Genomic DNA, 14773 nt, shown 5'->3' on the forward strand with positions numbered 1-14773 from the left:
AATCATCACAAAAGAAAAGTTTGCATACACCACGGACACCTTAAAGGTCGGACCGTGTGAGAGCAGCTGCAGCTGTGTGATGTTTATATTCTTCTCAGCATTAAAAGGCTAGTATTTTCGATGTCTTCAATGCAGAAATTTGTTTGTCAATTGGATCTTAGCTATGCTCCATTCCAAAACATTCCAAAACAACAGATTTCATTTTCAAAAATGTCCTCCAAAAATGTGTCTTACTGTCCAATGCAAATGATATGTGTTTGCAATCTTCATGGTGCATTTTGTGTCTTACACTCCGAAGCACCTTATAGTCCAAAAAATACGGTACCTGAGGAGGCACTTTCAATCGGAACATCTCTCTGGTGTGGAGCGTAGTGGGGCAGGGCATGTCTGGCCTTTGCCTTTTTTACATCATGACCCACTTCTTTCTGCAGAGCTGTAGCCCTGATCTAAGACTTGGTTGAAGTGATGTTGTCCTCAGACCAGCTAGAAAATTCAGGACTACATGACCAACGATTTCCTTGGCTTCAAGTTGTCAGTGTGAGACGTGGAACTACCTGAGACCTGAGTACAGTTTTCCCCTCTCCATTAATAAACATGGCAGGTTCCTCTTTGGGCCGTTGGGTGCAGCTCATTGGCAAAATCAAATATCATCACATCTCTTCGATGACTTGCAATAATTTAATGAAATTCACTAGACACATTTGCATAACTCTGCGAACGGTGCCGGGGAGGCTGAGTTCATCATGCCATGCATTTAATAAGCTTGTCAAGCTGATGAGGAACACCCTTGTCGTTATCCAGTCACTTTTTTCAGCTTCATTAATTAGAGACAAAATTCCGTTGAAAATAAGAATCCGACTCGCACAGATTGAACACAATGTAGCCGCTGCAGCAGTTATTTATACGACAACATATGGGTCTGTCCTCTTTGCACTGATTCAAAGATTTAAAAAAAAGCTGAATGGTGTTGGAGCAGAATGGTCTCGTTCACACGCGGAGGAACAGCACAAAGAAATCTATCAGCACTTCATCTTCATGAATCATAATCACATGGTGTGAAATGGTGTTGAACTTGTCTGTGACAAATGAGTGGGATTAACATCAGACAAACAGCCATGTTATTGCTTGTAGCTTGTAACCATGGGAACACAACAGCTTGGTTGTTGATCATTCCTTTAATAGCAGGCCATACGTATCTAATTCAGTACGTAATTCAATGTGAAAATGACACTTATAAACTGTACATATTCTTTCAATCCCATTGTTGTCAGTTTCACATCTCTCTATCCATCCATCCTTTTCTCTGTGCAAACTTGGGCGAAGGATTTATAGGAAGTGAACTCAGAAGTAATGACAACAACTTTCTATATTAGTGTTTATTAGCGCCCATAAGTTGTCATATTTGGTGGAAGCAATGACAGTCACTTTGGCCGCTGCTAACCAGTCAGCAGTGCGTTCACATGTTTGACAGTACAAGGTCTCTACAGTTCTTCAAGCCATGTGTTTTAGTTACGGTGACTTGCAACACAGTCACTAAAGAGGAGAGCCACGTGTGGGGTTATAAATAACACCAGAGGTCCAATATGAGTCAGTGAGGAGAGCTTCTGTACGTCTCCCGGTTCCTCGCATTACCGCCTTTAACAGCAGGGTATACTTATTAAATTCAATACTTAATTCAATGTGAAAATGATTCTTATAAACTTTCAATCCCATTGTTGTCAGTCTCACATCTGTCTATCCATCCACCCAATTCTCTGTGCAAACTTGGGCAAAGGCTTTATAGAAAGTGAAGTCAGAAGTAATGACAACAACTTTTATATTAGAGTTTATTGTCATATTCTATTGAAGCAATGACAAACCAATTCCGCACAGTCAGGTCGGCCGCCACACACCAGTCAGCAGTGTGTTCACATGCTCGACAGTACAAGGCCTCTATAGTTCTGTGTCCGCTGAGTGAGTTCAGAACTCACCCAAAGGGCCGCCGCAACAGAGCCTTGTGTTTTCATGCTGCTGCCCCTCTGCTCCTGCCCCGGCGGAGGGGAGCCCAGGGCTGGCTGACGGAGAACAGTTTCACATTTCAGACGATTGTCTTTCATTAGTCTGGTGATTGAAACAGACCTCAGCTTCCCCCCGTGGAGGTTCATTACCATTTTTGTTGCAGACAAGAAGCATGTGAAGCTCCTGCTCGGCTCTTATCGTCACCTGATCACATCGCTGTTTGTGAGTCTGCTGTACGAACATGTGGATGTGATTGTCGGGAAAACAAGCTCACATGGGTCTGTTATGTCACGCTGACGACTGGCTCCCATGTGCGTTACAGTGTTCTCTGCTCTCTCTGCAAAAACACCGGCGCCTTGTGAGTCCGTCACATGCTGAAACCAGTCCGGCACACGGAATACCAACCCCGGGGTTTGAAGGAGTGAAGGGGAACCAGGAAGTGTTCCGATGAAAACAGAAGGGCCCTGGGGGGGGGAGTTTCCCCGCCCCCGTCTTACATTTAACTTTCCCTGCCAGCTTAAGCACATCTGTCCTGTCCTGACCACCCCCTCCCCCAGCCCCTTGCTAATCTCATGTTCCAGCGCTACGAGACTGACAAATTCGAGTTGATGAAATTAAGTTAAGCTCACTGGAACAAAGTGTCACAACTTGAAAACGATGTCTCCAAAACACCTCTCAGTATTCTTGTATTACTTCCTCTTTGTTGCAGTTTATTTGAACGTATATCTTTCTTTCACAACTACATTTGTTTACTATATTACAGTTAAAATAAGTTCCCTCATTCATCCGTGATAGTGACGCACATCGTTTTCTTATTGACAGTTTACTGCTGGTTTCCATGGACAACAACTGTGGCTGTCCTCATTCCGCCTCCACCACACACCTATGAATTCAATTAAGGTATGTCCAACAAAAGATACAACTTTACACGAGTCAATATGATATCGTAAACACCACATATCCGGGAGGAATGTCAGTGTCGACACACAAAATGTGCTTACAGAACAACTCATGGAATCGCTGCATCCGTCATGCATGGACGCACATCTGGCTTGAGTCACTCATTCTGTTGACAAGGTTTAACTGCGCCAACACACTGGTGAACAGGACTTCTATGCTATTGTTTTAAAACGTTTATGTATATGCTTCTCGTAAGTAAGGATATTAGAAGATAATGGTTATCATTCGTAATATCATACTGTGGCAAAAGCAAGGGCAGGCGATGAGACGGCAAACTTTCAACAACTTTATTTCTCAAAACAGAACTCACTCCCCTCCCCACACAGTCAATATATATATCACCACGCCCCATACCCATAAACCATCTGGGTGAGAGAACACACCCCTTAATGTCCACCACAATACTATGGAAACACATCACATTGTAGAACAACCCGTCCTCGCTGCCATGGCGTAATAGGACATTGGGAAATTTTGCGTTCTATACTGACGGCAAACGCAGCCTTCAGCATTACATTATGATGCATTGGTGAAAAAAAAGACAGAGGTTGGGGTTAGGTGTGCCATGGGGTGGCGCTCCATTCATTCTATGCTCAACAACTTGTCAATTGTCCATCAAACAGCCATGTCACGGTGACTTTCAGCACAGTCACTAAAGAGGAGAGCCACGTAAGGGGTCATAAATAACACCTGAGGTCCAATGTGAGTCGGTGAAGAGAGCTTCCGTACGTCTCCCGGTTCCTCGCATTACCACCAACCCCAGAGTGAGAAGTATCATACTTAATCACTTGTTGAAATGGTTGGAATGAGTTGTATGGAGAAGATAAGATGGCCAGTCACAGACAGACTTATCGGGATCATCCTGCTATTTTGGGCTCATCTTGACCGTGGGCACTGTCATACTGCCAAGATATATACATGGTTAGCCCCTGCGGATTTGCTGCTGCGTCTGAAAACGTCAAACACGAAATGAGCTGTCGATAGAAAACCCCACCTCTACTGCAGGGTAGTTGGATGCAGGTCCAAATATCGGACTGACCCTAACATAATGCATTAAAATTACCAAGTGTCACTTATTTATTCCTGTAATTTCACACTCGAATGAACTGGTGATACAGCGTTAACGTTGGATATGTCGGTACCAGTTTAAAGAAGAATAGGAAGACAACATGGGAGGTTCATGGGTGCTGTAAATAAGGATGGGGGGGCGGCTAGGGAGGATGATCAAGATAAGAAGTGGAGGCTTACTTTCTGTGGAAACCTGATGGGAAATGCAGAAGGAAGACTAGCTGAGTCACGTTACTGATGCACTCATGTGGTCTGTTGGAGGCTCTAAACTGCATGTTATTATTACTTTCATCCATCAGGCGTTGGTGGCAGCTTTTGTTTGCTTCATGTTAAACACAATTCTGGGGAGATTCTTGCATTAAGCAAAGCCAGCAGCCCAAATGTCTGTCGTCTATAACACACGTCTTTGTTTGAACTCCAGCGATGCACAGCCCCATGAGAAAGCTGCTAACCTTAACAGATTGTTTCCAGTTGATTTTTCCGCTCGCAGGCCCTTTTTATGCAGCGTCACAAGTGCGCTGATCCATCTGAAAACTCGGCGAGAACAGTGCCGTCTTTTGTGACCGAGTGGATCTGAAGCTTCAGGCCTTCTCCAAAGTGACTTTGAAAACGTCGAATTCTTGGGGACAAATAATTGAATGGCTCTCCTTTCGCTGAATAGAAAACAGCAACAGGTAAACAACTTCATCCCGACCACAGGAATCAATTGGTGCTTTGCTGTTTCGACATGTTTCACGCAACGGCGGCAACATCAGAGGTGTGTTTCGCTAAGGTAAGAGGCTTGGTTGGCCTTTATCCTCCCAGGATAATGAAGCCACTTTCAAAATTGGTGCAGGTGGCTCCATGTGTTTGTGATTTAAAAGGAGTATTTTTTCACATGAGGGGAAGGCAGGGTAATTACTGCAGCCTTCCAGCCCTGCCCCCAACCACCTCCACTCACGGGGTCTTACTGGGAGGCTTGTTAGAGTGCTGGTTTTGTTTTCTTTGTGCGGCTAGACCTCGCTATCACATTACTGCACACATGCTGACGCAGCAGCCCCACTCCACCCCAACCCAAACTTCTTCTCTTCTCCTCTTCTTGCCACCGAACAATGGAATAAAACAAATGAGGATTTCAATTCAGGGAGCGTCACTTGCCGTTTTCAGTAAATGGCTCTTCATGGTTTCCAATGCAAGCTTGCTATATGGACTTTGAAATGTTAGATTGAATTGAAATGATCCAGGAATCACATTACACCCCACCCCACCCCCATGCTCTTTGTCAAAGAGATTCATTTTCTTTGAATTAGTCTTCCTCCTCTCTGTCACGCTGTGAAGAGAAATGGAACTGTCTTGCCTTTGGAGTGCATTTTTTTTTTTTGTCAATGATCGAGATGGAACTACTGTTTCTTGTTCCAAAGAAAGAAAGTTTTAATTCAGAGCTTTGAGCAGAGGTTTCATCATTTTAGCTAGTGAAGCTTCATGAAGCCAAGAGCTCCGCATACTGAGCTCTAAAAGTGACATCACTGGATCATGAAACTTCATCAGTAGATCACCAGATAATGTTTAAAGGTTTGTAATATAACACTCCCAGAAACTATGTAGACAACATGAAGAAAATGACAACCTCATGGAAAGACAAACGTACGAGGAAACTTAAGAGAACAAAGGGAGAAGCATCAACTACAAAATCTACAGGAAACCTTGGATTATTAATTCATGCAAATATTGTTGTTTAACACCTTTGGGATTTCTAAATGTGGCACACATGCAGAGTCCTTTAGGGAAAAACTGCAGCACAAGATCAGTCAGGCAAGTTGTGTTTTAAAATGATGAAACTTTTTTGTTTAATGTGTTTACAGCTTGTATTTTTTTACACTTCAAATGCCTTTACATTGTTCCCACTACCCAAACACAGTACTTATTCTATTAGCTATTTCACTCTATATTACAGCCCCAGGAGCTCAGGACATTTTTTATATTTACACATATGTTTTAGTGTTTCTTTCACCCACAACCTGAGTTATATTCCACTGAAAGGTCCACTAGTCCTTTGATATTCTTTATCATACTCAGAATTGGTCACATAACTTCACAGGCCAGACTCCAGTGGTTTGGACACATGGATGGGAGATGCAGGGAACATGCCATTTAGGTTTGTGGATGTGATAAAGCAGGATGTGACGATGATAGGTGGGGGGATGAAACAGAAGATGGGCTAAGTTGGAGGAAACTGACTTCCAGAAAGCAGAAGGCAACAAGGTGGTGTCTTGTTGCTGCTCCTGTCCTGATCACACTGGGGGCCCCTGTGCTGAATAGCCCATGCAGTGGTCCCTAATATGGGTCATCTAACCATAGTGCTTCCTCCATTCTGCTCTTATTTGTGCCCATTGTTGTTTTGTGGACAAAAACAACATGTTGAAAAACTTTTCTTTGAGTTTCTCTGTGTGCAGGTTTAACCATAAGAGATGGGGGGGAAATGCAAATGTATAATTTTGTGATGGAGGGAAGCTAAAGAGTGGATGAAGTTCTCTGACAAGCAGCCACTCAGAGGCTCGGCACCGTGAAAACTAACGTCATGTTGATCAATTCAAATGTGACACTAAGATTTCTGGAGCTGCTGTAGCACACTGGCGTCTACACTTTGACATTGCTGTTTTTTATGAAGCTGTCCGAGTGAGTGGGTGAGTGAGTGGGTGAGTGAGTGAGTGAGTGGGTGAGTGAGTGAGTGAGTGAGTGAGTGAGTGAGTGAGTGAGTGAGTGAGTGAGTGAGGGGTGAGTGAGTGAGTGGGTGAGTGAGTGGGCGAGTGAGTGGGTGAGTGAGCGAGTGAGCGAGTGAGTGAGCGAGTGAGTGAGTGAGGGGTGAGTGAGGGGTGAGTGAGTGAGTGAGTGAGTGAGTGAGTGAGTGAGTGGGTGAGTGAGTGGGTGAGTGAGTGAGTGAGTGAGTGAGTGAGTGAGTGAGTGAGCGAGTGAGGGAGCGAGTGAGTGAGTGAGTGAGTGAGTGAGGGGTGAGTGAGTGAGTGAGTGAGTGAGTGAGTGAGTGAGGGGTGAGTGAGTGAGTGAGCGAGTGAGTGAGTGAGCGAGTGAGTGAGTAAGTGAGGGGTGAGTGAGTGAGCGAGTGAGTGAGTGAGTGAGTGAGCGAGTGAGTGAGGGTGCAGTTGCGACTGCCGTCATTCAGCAGCCTGCAGCTGTTACATGGCTTATATATTCAAATTGTTGGCAATGAATATTGCTGAACTGCTTTGAGGGATGAGATACTGGTCTGAGTTCTGTGTCAGCAGAGTGAGGTTTCACCGACTGTCTCTATAATCTATTAATCAATGAATAAATATTAATTCATTCCGTCAGTCTAGTCATGGCCTATATGTGACATTTCATTCATGTATGTTTTAGTAATATGATAGTTTCATCTGGACAGTCAACATACAGTGTCTTCTCTTCTGTCGCTTTCTTCTTCCTTGCTACAGCAGAGGTCAAGACAGGGACGATGGAAGCCAGGAACCAAGTTATGAATCAATTCTGGATGAAATGAAGGGGAAAAAAACTCCCAAAATAATGTAAAAAATGAGCGTCAAATTTTTACAGAAACTCAAAACGGGAAGTGGAACAAGAGAACAGTAAAAAGAAAAGCACAGATAGGCATTTGAATTATTTGACCAATTCAATAAAGCGTGGAGGAGGCTGAAGAGAGATTGGATATTTTCACTCGATCTACAGATGGAGCCACTGTATGCCACGATACCTTCATGTGATGTTACAGGAGAAGTGCTCAGCGCATTTTAAAATGTCACGTTAAATGACCACCGTAGAGTCACCGTTGATCGCCTTCAAAATTCAGAAACAATAGAAAGAAACCAGTGGTAAAAATACATTCCTAGGATTAAAGGGAGCCGGTCAAATTCTGGTCCCCTCAGGTAATCCCAGATGGTAGTTCAAGCTCGACCAAGTACCAGAGGAGGCAGACCATGTCCTTGTAAGCATGACAGCGATCAACACATGCTCACTTCTACAGCGTGACTCACTGACTGTTGTCTGAAGGACTTCTACTTCCACTGGTGAAGCATTCGCGTCAGGAAAAGCTGGAGTCAGACAGGTTGACTTCTGCATTAACATTAGGTGCCTTCAATATGTTAGAACTTAGGAGTGAGAATGTTTACATACAAAGCACACAGGACAGCGTGGCAGTGACTGGCAGTTGAGAAAGCTAACGGAACAAACAAAAGGTTCCGCAGTGAAAAACAGAGGACTAGAAACATCAATCCTTCTGTCTGAGAGAAGAAAGTCCATTGGATCCATTTTCAGTTCCTTTTACTGAAATGAGGGATTGAAAATATGAGAATTGGAAAGACCTGCATTTTACTACGGTTCAGGATACAACGTAGCCATTGGCTCTGTTGTTAGCAATCCCCCACTGACTGGCAATTTCAGCCAATTATTTGGACAAATATTTTTAAAGAAGAAATGAATGGCTTCCAACAGTCCCCAGGAGTCTGTGAAGAGAGCGATCCACCAAGTAGGACAGGTCAGGGGCACAGTGAGGGGCACCGCTGTGGAGCAAACTAAATGAGGCCCTGCAGATACACCTACAGTACAGTGTTTTAAATGATGGAGCATGTATTACAAAGTTTTAGAGGGTCAAAGTTCAGGACTAGCAAGTCATCCTCAGCCTTCACATATGGAGCGGAAGTCAACGAAACGCTGGGCTCCTCAGAACCGAGCTGCTAGTTCAATGTCACGACTCATTTAAAGAGGTTTTCGTCAGACTTTTCCACAGCACAAAGGCGATGTTGAAGGACAGTTGGAGTGAGCGCATGGTTGAACTCCGTCATGTCTGCTTAGAACAAGCTGCAGAAAGGGGATCACTGTAGGGTGTTTATTTTCCTCATGCTGGAGAAAAGACCTTCATTGATGGCTGGTGAATATGCTGTGCTTTTTCAGTGCCAGAGTGGTTTTGACCTAGTCTCGCTTTTTTCCCTCCATTTCCTCCCCTCACATTCACCCAGGAGCTGGAGAGGCACTTGTAAAGTCAGCAGCCATTCATAGTCTTATAAAAATAATCCATGTTTTATTAGGATTGAAGTAGGAGGGTGGCACGGGGAGGGTGGGTGTGGGTTAAGTGGTTATAACAGCTCAATTCACCCCTGTTACCATATGGCGAGATGCAGCTCTGCCTTGTGGCAGGCAGACAGGAGACGGCAGTTTTGGGGTGATCGAGAACAAAAGCCTGAGTGTTGTGGTTTCCGCGTGCGAGTGTGTAAATGGCAGTGTAGAGTACGAACAACATTCTGCTGCTCAAACAATGGCTCTTAAGTCCGCAGCCCACTGGTGAGCAGTCAACTTCCTCGCTGTATGGAGATCTGTCTCAGATATTAGAGAAGTCTGGCGAAGCAAAAAAGTCTGATATAAACTCAGTAGATCGACTTATGAAGAGGGAGTTTTCACAAATCTGACAGGTGCTACTGTGAGGCCAGACATGTCGCGCTGAATACTTCAACATCTCAGTCCAGGTGGGTTTCTGCTAAAGGTCAGTGAATAAATGTGTCTAAGCAAGCTTCAACACTGTCCAAAGCATTTTTCCAGGGCGATACAATCGCAGCTGTGTGCAGCCGGGCCCACATGGCGTCCCACTCGAAGGACAAAACTGATAGATTAGAAAAGGCCACGGGCAGACATTTGTCTTTTGTTTTCTCTATCAGAGGCCTTCAGTGTTTCACTGGGGCAGGGGACAACATTATAAAGGATGACAGATTGCGTAGCTTATGGGTTTTTATAGCAACTGTAAGTATTTTGGCTGTTTTTTTCAAGGCTGACTGAGTTGCCCTTTAGGACAGAAGACGTCGAGGAAAGACATTCTCCTGCAACAGGGCTGCAGCGAAGGGGAGATATCCGGAAAGACAGGGGGCTTTAGCAGACAAAAACAGGCTTAATGTCCGTCCATCACGGTCCAGGCGTCTGTCAGAGACCCGGCAAGGTGCTATTTGCGAGTGCGCTGAAATTCAAACACTGTCAAACCGTCACACATCAGCTTCACGCATAACAAGATGAACCTGCAAAATTAGACTGTCGAAATGGGTATTGTGGAAGAGGGAACAGTCTGACAGAGATATTTGTCAGGAATTGGATTATAGCAGATGGCTCGCTGAAACCTCAAACCATTGTGATTAGATTTTTGGTTTTTTGCTTCTGAACACTGATTGGGTTGGAAGACAATGAAGCAGGAAAGCCCTGAGTAACAGGCTGTTTTGAGCAATACCAGCATCTGACAGTCACTTCTGCACCCTGTTGATTCTACCTGCGTGTCGCTGCCAAGCCAATGTCCTTGAAGTACATCACACAGTGCTGGCTGGTTGCTCTGCGAAAAATGTGTTTCACCTGCAAGATGGCCGCATGCAGATATGGCGCTCCGATTTTGGTTGAAATATTCCGGCGATCCAGTCTTTGTTTTGTATGAGTTCAAGACAAGATGAGATGAAAGACAATGGAATTCAAGGTCTTGTGCGCAAAACAAAAAGCTTTCAGCGTTTGAATCTGAATCAGTGGAGAAGTCAGTTGTCAGTTGGGCGTGTTGAAACCCGTAGAAAATGTCCTATTGCGAATATTTTTACATAGCGGAAACTCAACCAGTGTAGCCTTGAAACACCATGCAGGGGTCTCAAACCATTCAGCTGCCCTCCCTCTCCGTACACTCACATGATAATGCCACCAAAACCATGCTTTACAATTTGAGGATTCACCCCCACAAGAAGACAATACAGATACATAAAGAGGGAAAAAAAATGTCACTGTTATATGACTTTCATGTGGCTGGTCCAACATCCTCATATTGGCATTGGGAATGTGGACTTTTGTGTGCTATACTGACATGCGATGCCATCTCAACACATTCAATTCTCAACTGAAGCACATGAGCTGCATTCTGCAGCATATCGCACATGACGGAAATGAAAGAAGGAAGTTGGGGTTAGGTAAGTCACGGGATGGCACACCTTTCGTTCTGCACCGACTGAGTCATGGTAAGGAGAGGGACGTAATTTTAGATATTCAGTGCACATTATACAGTGAAATATGTATGAATATTCACACAACTAATTGTGACCACTGGTTTAAAGGAACATACTCATTCAACATTCACTTCAGTCAGATGAAATAGCTGCATGTTTGATGAGACCCACGCTGCTCTATTTTGGTACTTATTGATACACGGTGGCGTCGTTTCATTTCAGTTTCAGAACATGTAGGAGTCAAAAACCAATGAGGATCTGTCGTGCAGTAAGCAAGATGCTCATATTTGATGTCTGAGTTGAAATATAACTGTATGTTTCATTTGCATTTTGAGACTGATATCATGTGCTTAAAGGAAGGTTTCGAACAACAGCTGTTACTTTGGATCCGAACATCTGTACAGTGGCAGTTACTGACATCTGGATGTTTATTCAGACATTTAATTCATCTATTTTCTTTTTCTTACACATAATCTAACCCTCATGACCCACAAGTTTTAGAAAGAAACGGTAAGTTCATGACATGAAGAATCCAAATTAAGATGTATCTGATTTCCTGTTAATGTTCATTTGTGTAATTCTGCAACGGCGCTCGGTCCGGCCTCCGATGACTCCGCCGGATGAGCTGTACTCGACATTCTCTGAGCAAACAAGTGGACCTAAATGATGATGCATTCATGAAGCCAGCCAACTCGCCTTGGGCACAATTTGGCCTTTAAAAACTGGCTCCATTCTGCTCCACCAAGTATGGATACGGCTGAACTTTGGCATCCCAAGTGAGGATGAAAACATGAAGCGGGTCCTTCTGTGTTCTCCTGTAATATACTAAAGAATAATGTTGGAGTCAAGCTGTCTGGTGAGTTTGCATATGCAGCCCAACGTGATTCATGAGGCTGACATCAGAGGGAAGAAGAAGGATGTTGTCGGGGCAGAAGAGGAGGCTCTCGGTAACAGCAGTGTAATGACGGATGCAGTGTAACCTGGAGAGATGAGGGCCGCTCACCACCTCGCGCTACATAGATTGTAAATGACCCCGAGACGTTTATTTGTTGAGGCCGGTCGTTCCCTAATGAGGTCTCTGCTCTCCGATTGTTCAACATCAAAGAATTATTGAACCTATTTTTTGAGACACGGCGATGTCTTTGCCATTTTAGTTCACCTCAAACTCTAATTATGTCTGCAGGTGTTTGACTAAATATATATCTGCCTCGCTCACCCTGAGATTGCAGTAAAATTTAATAGCCTCCATCATAAGCCAAATGATTTAATGAACTTAACGATTAAAATAATGGCTGAAATGCCGGAATGAAATCTTCCTTCCGAGGTGAGTTGAGGGCCCCCGCGCTGTTCTGACTCTGGCCAGCGGCGTTTGAAACGTCCATGCATGCGGGAAGCAGAGCTGGATGTGGCAGAGTGGAAGAGGCTCAGGTTTTCTATGGGACTTGACTTGGGACAGGACTGGAAACAAAAATATCTGATGGACAGATCATGTAGGAAAGTTTGGAGACAAAGTCAGGTTGGCTGCGTGTTTGGACACATGGGGAGGAGAGATTGGTTGGATAGGATGGGATGCGTGAGACAGGTTGGTGGAAAGCTAACTTAAAGTGGCAATCCAAATGGAAAAGTGATGGATGGATGGATAGATAGATGGATGGATGGATAGATGGATGGATGGATGGATGGATGGATAGATAGATGGATGGATGGATAGATGGATGGATGGATGGATGGATGGATGGATAGATGGATGGATGGATAGATGGATGGATGGATGGATGGATGGATGGATTGATTGATTGATGGATGGATGGATGGATGGATGGATAAATGGATGGATGGATGGATGGATAGATGGATGGATGGATGGATGGATGGATAAGAGTGAGTTCTCTAGACTGATAAAGGCAAGATATTTGGACCAGGTTAGAAAGTTAGAAAGGTGCAAGTGAAGGAAGCTCTTAATAGGATGAAATGTGGTGTTTGCAGTTGACAATGTTTACTTGATTTTATTTTGTGACCAGACTCTGCAACACATTCTTGATGCCTGAGAGGAAACGTGGATGAGAAGAGTTCTGCTGCCAATATGTTTAGAACAAATAGGACAAAGTCAGGTTGGCCAGATGTTTGGACCCATGGGGAGGAAGGTTGGTTGGACGAACAATGTTAGAAATGGTGTTCTGGATAGGATACGTGAGACGGGTTGGTGGAGAAGGTAGAGAAAGCTGACTTAAAGTGGCAATCCAAATGGAAAAGTGATGGATGGATGAGTGAATGGATGGACGAATGGATGGATGGATGGATGGATGGATGGATGGATGGATGGATGGATGGATGGGCAGTTGGATGGATGGATGGATGGATGGATGGATGGATGGATGGATGGATGGATGGATGGATGGATGGATGGATGGATGGATGGATGGATGGATAGATGGATGGATGGGCAGTTGGATGGATGGATGGATGGATGGATGGATGGATGGATGGATGGGCAGTTGGATGGATGGATGGATGGATGGATGGATGCATGGATGGATGGATGGATGGATGGATGGATAAGAGTGAGTTCTGTAGCCTGATAAAGGCAATATATTTGAACCAGGTTAGAAAGTTAGAAAGGTGCAAGTGAAGGCACTTAATAAGGCTCTTAATAAGGTGAAATGTGGGGTTTGCAGTTGATTTTTTTGTGACCAGACTCTCCAACACATTCTTGAAGCCTGAGAGGAAAAGTGGAGGAGAAGACTTCTGGTTAGAACAAATAGGAGCAATAATAGAGCGATCAAAATAATGAGTCACTCCATGGAGGTGTGGGAAAAAAATGGTAGAGTCGAAGGTGAAGTCAGCACTCAATGGTTTCATGCTGAGAAACATGGGTTGGTCCAGAATAGGTGTGACCAAGGGAGGTGCGAGGTAGGTTAAGGTGAAGGTGTCGTGCTGAAAACAAAGAGAAGAACAATGAACCTGAGCTTCATTCCCTCCATTTCAAATTCACAATGTTCAGGGAAATAAGGCTTATTACTTGCACTGGACCAAAACCCATTACTCGTAGAGCACCCATTACTGAAAAGTGTTTTTGCATTTTTTCTTTCCAGGTCAGATGGAAAGGATGAATAATTGAGTGAATCAGTAGTAATTTCCTTCCACCAGAAACGTTCTGATTAAAACTCAGCTTGTCATTTTGCATCTGGCTGTGATGAATAGTCAAGTTGAACGCAAAGATGTTCAGTTGAATTGTAATTTCCGCCTTCCATCTGGGCAAGGACGGAGCCACTCATCTTATGGGGCACAGCTTTTTAATACACTCATCTTAATAGTGTTAACCGCTGGGCGATTTCAGCAATGAAACATTTGCTCTTTTCATTTCAGATGAAGACAGGAGATTTCCTCACTTCGCTCCACAAATGTTTACCCATGAAATTGCAATGAGATGAAATGTGACAGATTGGCAGCAGAGAGAACACTTTTCCGTCAAAAAGCTAACGTTGCGAAAAGACCACCAGATTGATAATGACGTCTTTGGTGTGGAATCAGTCTGTCTGACATATCTGGATGTTCAACCATTTATTACTTTGAGGGTTTGGTGTGGTGATCCTGATGTCAAGTCAGTTCAACTCAGTCTGATGTATAGACTGCGGTGAGCCGCTATGAATCACATGAACCATAACATGGTCGGCACTTGGTTGTTTGCTTTCAAATCAGTATAAGGACAATACAGGGGTGCCTCGGTTTTCGAACGTCCCAGACTTTGAACCAAAAATTTCGAGATT

This window comes from Synchiropus splendidus, chromosome 7 (assembly GCF_027744825.2).
Source record: "Synchiropus splendidus isolate RoL2022-P1 chromosome 7, RoL_Sspl_1.0, whole genome shotgun sequence".
Taxonomy (NCBI): Eukaryota; Metazoa; Chordata; class Actinopteri; order Syngnathiformes; family Callionymidae; genus Synchiropus; species Synchiropus splendidus.